Genomic DNA, 6,000 nt, shown 5'->3' with positions numbered 1-6,000 from the left:
CAGAGCAGAATATAATGTACTGGTCTCAGTGTTGCTAAAGTCACTTTGTATTAGTTTTCAGTATTATTCTAGCATTATAGGAACAGGTTAACATATTTCATCATGTGTAAATGGATAATGGTTGAAGATTAGAGAGGCTTCATTTGCTATGAAGAACTACTATTCTGTCTAGGGGAAAAAAGAACCAGTTGACCTAGATGAAGGATTATATACTTACTGTGGATGTACCAAATCATCACCACGTCAGCATACAGATATTAGATCTATTAAAAGTAATGCAACCACTGACTGATTTCCTGGGGTCAGAAAATGCTAGAGGCTGTTTAAATAATCTGGTCTGCAGACTTGGCACATGTAACATTTCATAGTCTTGCATATGATGTTTTACTGCCATTTCTAAACCATACTAGTGCTCTATCTGCATCTGGCCAATTTCCTCCTCCAGATGAGACATTCAACCAAATTATCATTTACTTGTTGTGTAGTGGAGAACGTAAATTTTTCAAAATATTTTTCAGCAACATTCAGGTAATTTTGGACACATTCAGTATTTCTGATCTCAGTGTAGCTGCTAGGTGTCAAGATACTTGTGTCAAGATAGAACTATCTCCTTTTATAATCCATCAGGCTTTGTGATTTATTCACCAATGCCATGTTTCATTGGTGTTTGTATCACACGGATCTGTCCTACAAGCCTAACTAACATGAGCAGTCTGACTTTGTAATTCGCTAGTTTGTCAGAAATCCCTTGTTTATGCAATCCTAGAAGCCTAGTGGATGGGATTTTCCATAAATATTACTTTAAAGTTTGCCTTAGTATTATGAAAGCATGCCAAATAGCCATTCAGAAACAGAGATTCCAATATAACCAAGCTCTCCATTGCAAATAACACTACCACAACTTAACCGACACTGACATAAATATTCATATTTGTAAACACAATATTGCTGAATCGACACCTACAGCTGTGGTTGCCTGCATATTGCTACTACGCATTAGGTACATAATTCATTGCTCTGGAAAAGTCTGCTTTGTAACTATGTTACTATTAAAACAGTCTGTCAAGTGCCATTGTGTTGGGAAAGCACATCACGGACAGATTGTAATGACTGCTTACACCAGTCCAGCTTTCCCCTTGTTCCATATAAAAGCCAGCAACTCCTAAATCATCAGTGCAACCCTACTGCTTTCCTGTCCTTTGTGTTCGAGCATGTCTTTGTCAGGGAACTAAATCCATCAAAACATAGTTTGAGAGAAATCTATTACATGGTGTATCAAAGCTCTATTGACTGATTGAAAAATTTAAAGTTAGCATTGGGCTTTCAACACAAAAGCATTTCCATCCTAAAGAAATATGACTACGAAGTACTCAGCAAAAATGTTTAGAGATGTGAAGCTCTTTATACTCTATCTACACCTGGTATTTCAGTGCACACATATTCTTAGTACTCCATCAACAAACCAACACACAGCATGTCCCCTACCTTATGCAGGTGGATGTTATTCAGATAAAAATGCCAAGAAACAACTGCATCTACCAGCATCATTAGGGTCTGAACATAGTTAGTGGTTTGTTTGTTTTGTTTTAAATTTCAGCTGGCAACTTAAGGTGAGGTGATTGAAATATTATGGCAGCAGAGTTACAGTGTATGTACTTGGGCATAGAAATCAAGAGTGCCATTAGAATGCCCTTTTAAGATTTTTGTGTGTATGAGTGACCGAGAGAGAAACAATTAAAAAGTGCAGATCTGAGACAAGCATTAGAAAGACAGCTAATAAATATGAGTTTCAGATTCTTAGAAATAAATAGTTGGGGGAGTTCAAGACAATAATAATCAGGAACTGTAGTATCTGGAGAGGAAGAACAGTCTTATGGTTATAGCAGCAGATAGAGAGTGGGAGGAGGGTTCAGATCCCAGGTCTGCCACAGACTTCTGTGACCGTGGGCACATCACTTGACTTCTCTGTGCCTCAGTTCCTCCATGCATAAAATTGGGAGCTCTAATTTTCGTGGGACAGAATAGTTGTATTACACAGGTACAAATAATAATTTGGGATATCCTAATGTTACACTAGGAAAGTTAGAGGTAAATTTTATTGTGCAAGTATCCCCAGTATTTTGTAAGTAAAACCTGGAATTACTGAACAGGAGCTCCAAAAAGAACTTAAGTGCAGCAGAGAGTGCTAGATGACTTTCTACATAGGACAAATCCACAAAAGGCCAAGCACTCAGGGACAGATTTTTAAAGGTATTTAAGTGCCTAAAGATGCAGACAGAAGCCTGGTGGGATTTTCAAAAGTGCCTAGATGACTAGCCAATGGAGTTAGGAGTCTAGGCACTTTTGAAAATCCTCTTAGGAACCTAATACCTTTAAAAATCTGGCCCTCAGTTCCTAACTAGAAACCTGGCATATGACAAAATTGTAGAAGTCTTACTACGTGAGAGATGCAATGTTTAAACAAGACTGTCCTTGGGCTCTCTCCAAGGCACTTTCTATGCTGGAGAAAGTTACATCAAGTATTCCCCTTCAGTTGACTGATTCTTCAGACAATCAAGACTTTTGAGTGTGAATGTGAAGTGCTGTTCAATCAGCGCAAACTACCTGGAAATTTGTCTGCATAAACCCTAGGTCCAATGTATTGATTGGTGCAGTGGAACTCATTGAAGCGTAACCTACTGAGCGCTCTAGGATAGGAAAACCCCAGAGGAAGTATCGACCAGGAGGTGTTCTACTATCAACATATGTGATGTATGCTGAGTAACGTGAAGCCAGTAATGACACTGAATTGCTGCAAAAGGGTGATGAAGCTACTACTCTCTATCTGGCTCCTATTCAATAATCTTATGAAAATGCTTAGTAATCGCTTCTGACCTTTTAAAGAATCCACCCAAGTGAGTGTGTGCAATGATGCTGAAGTTAAATCATCTCACATTTGCCTGCTGGAGAAAAATATGTGATGCATTTGAACACTAAGGTGACTAATGATGTTCCTGTGCATTTAGTAGGCAACATGTCCTGCTAAACAAAAGATCCCTAGATCTTTACGTCCTTATTCAAGCAACACTCCCAATGGCTTTATTTTATCTGGAGTAAGAACTTCAGGATTTGGCCCTACATTTTTCAATCCTAGTGCTCAAAATATGGTCTTTTTAGTTAAGGCACTGGACTGAGGCTCAGGAGAGGTGGGTTCAATTCCTAGCTCTGTCACAGGCTTCCTAGGTCACCTTGGGCAAATCACTTAACCTCTCTGTGCCTCAGTTTTCCATCTGTAAAATGGGGAGAACAATATTTTCTTTTTCCCTTTCTTCTTCTGGCTTGTGTATTTAGATTGTCAGCTCTACAGCGTATGGTCTTCCTCTTACTATGTGCATATACAGCTCCCAAACTTCTGGGGCCCAAAATAACTGTAGGCACTACTTTAATACCAACAGTGAACTAAAAAGGGGGTAAAGAAATATGTCTGTGCACCAGAACTGCAGAGTAGTTGGTGCATTGAGGGTATCAGGTATGTTCCTGATATATTAATTATGAGGTTATTCACCTGTACAAGGAACAATGATAAGTCGCTGGAGTATTTTTTTTAATTGAACCTCTTTTTCTAATGGTAAAGAACGATACAAAATTGAAGACTTATTTTTAGTCTGTCATTGTAAACATCCATATTTCATCAATGGGAGCTCTTGTCTATTGACTGAGATAAGTTTAACATTGAATTAGCAGCATTTTCTTTTGGCAATAGCTGTATGAGAACTTTGAAATGATGTATATTATAACTGCTTGTAAAGAACACCACTATTCTTGTAGTTTACTGAAGGGTCTTCCCTAAGATCCTTCAGTACCCCTTGAAGAGTTCCCTGCCCACAATCGTGCTAGTTAGCTAATGGAATTTATTAGTACCACTATGCCACGTACCTAGATGATACTTACAACATCTGAGAAGGGAGAGACACATACAGAACACACGCAATGAGGCTTACCTTCATTGCAACTGTTAGCTTGAATCAGAGCCACAATTCAGAACAGTGCTAGAGTGAGACAGAGTGACTTGATTAGCAGCACAGTGATTGGATTAGCTCATAATGAGTTGTAATGTATTGTAGCTGTTGCATCCCCACTGCATTAGTAGCTTGAACTTCTGCCCATACCCACCCCATTTCCCCCAAGCCTTAGGAACTGGTAAGCTTAGAGTTTAAAGCACCACTTAACTCCAGTTAGAGATTTTTGTGTGTGTGTGGACAGGAGTTGAGATGGGTAACAAGTTCTAACTCAAGCTAACTGTGCTGTGAAGTTGCACACACAAGATGCCAAGATGAGATACAGACATAGATTTTGATCTAACTGAAATATAATCTTCAGGTACAAAAATATGTGAGTAAATCATTCTGTACTGAGAGGATATGCACAGGGAAACTTCCCCCTATGAAAGAGTCAGGACCTTGACTTTCATTCTACCTCTAACCCACAAATAACAAACACACTGAGCTTGAAAACCCACACAATCAGAAAGATTTGGGGAAAAAGGCATCAGAAACTCCCCAAACAACCCCCTTCCATACAGAATAAATCCAGATACCTGTACTGTATATGAGTTGGCAGCATACTTCAGAGGTCCATTGGGACAAAACTGGTTGGCTCAATAGAGGGATGCAAGCTCTGAAAGTGAGACCTAGCTTGGGAAAAGTAAATCTGCATGGTGATCCAAAACAAGGCACAGATGCAGTGCAACGGAATGCTTTCTGAATTCTCCTGCAGAGAAAACAGCCACCGAAAGGACCAATAGGATCAACAGAAACACAATTAAAAGGACTCTGCAGGAATGTGCAAGAAAGCAAGTAGATCATGTGCAGTGAGGACTCCAGGTGTGTTCTAACATTTTCAGCTGTTGAGTCTCATCAACCTAAGGAAAAAAAAGTAAACCTACACACCCAGGGAGTAAGGGCTAATGGCTGCAGCGGTTGTCTGAGATTGAATCATAATGGGATGCTTAGTAGGATTTTAACTGATGTAAATAAGCAGTAGAGATTGTGCACAAAAGAGGGGTTCTTGAAGATGAAGGAGCTGTGTGAATGCTGAGATCTGTATCTCCAAGCAAAGACACAATCAAATTGCTGCACGCTTTGTTACACAGAGAATTGGGAATGTATTCCTCTTTTCAGTGCAAGAAGCCAATAATGCCCAGCAGAGGAGAGAGTGGGCCCTAGCATATTGGGATGGGGAGGGAGGGACCCTTCATAAAATGGTACAAACCTTGGTAAAAAGTAAGCCAGACATCCTAGGTGGCAGCCTGTGCCATTGGTGGAAGATGCATGGTAGTTTAAACTAGAATGACAGAGTCATGAAGAGAAGGCAGAAATGTTAAGACCCTAATCAGCCAAGTATGGTGAGAAGCTGGCCCCAGGAAAAGTTCTCAAGTCTATTTACCATCAATCTGGAAGGGCTGCAAGGCTTGGTGGCGGTCTTCCTGTGACGTTAAGTTATATTCTCTTTGAATCCTGGAGCTCTGCTTAATAAAAGCCTCCTATGGCGAAAATATCTCTCAATAGGGGGGAAAAGGTCTGAGTCACAGAAAATGAAAAACAAGCAGCTAGAACAGGAGTTAGTCCATCAATCTCCTCCTTAGACACAGTCTTGGCAAATCCATTCTCCTAGTAGAATTTGCCTGGAGTAGACCGGATTGATTTGACAGTCTCTTAACCTAATAAATGCTTGACCTCAAGGTCTGCTGAATTCACTATTCACTATGCACAGAGAATTGGGAACCAGTCACCTCTGGGGAACATCCTTTTCTGCAGCCCTTCCTTGATAAAGGCCTTGACTGCTTTCAGCCTTATCAAGATGACTAGATGAAAGCTGCTCTCAAAAGAGGAAAGGTTAATCGACTTCAGTGCTGTTAATCAATCACTTGGAAAGATTCAGCACTTACAATAGGCAGGTCCCGCTTCCTGCCAAAAGTTTCTTGCATGTTAACCAGGGACTCCTCTTCCAGCTTGAAGGGTG

This window comes from Chelonoidis abingdonii, chromosome 4 (assembly GCF_003597395.2).
Source record: "Chelonoidis abingdonii isolate Lonesome George chromosome 4, CheloAbing_2.0, whole genome shotgun sequence".
NCBI lineage: Eukaryota > Metazoa > Chordata > Testudines > Testudinidae > Chelonoidis > Chelonoidis abingdonii.
This window is presented reverse-complemented; position numbering follows the sequence as displayed.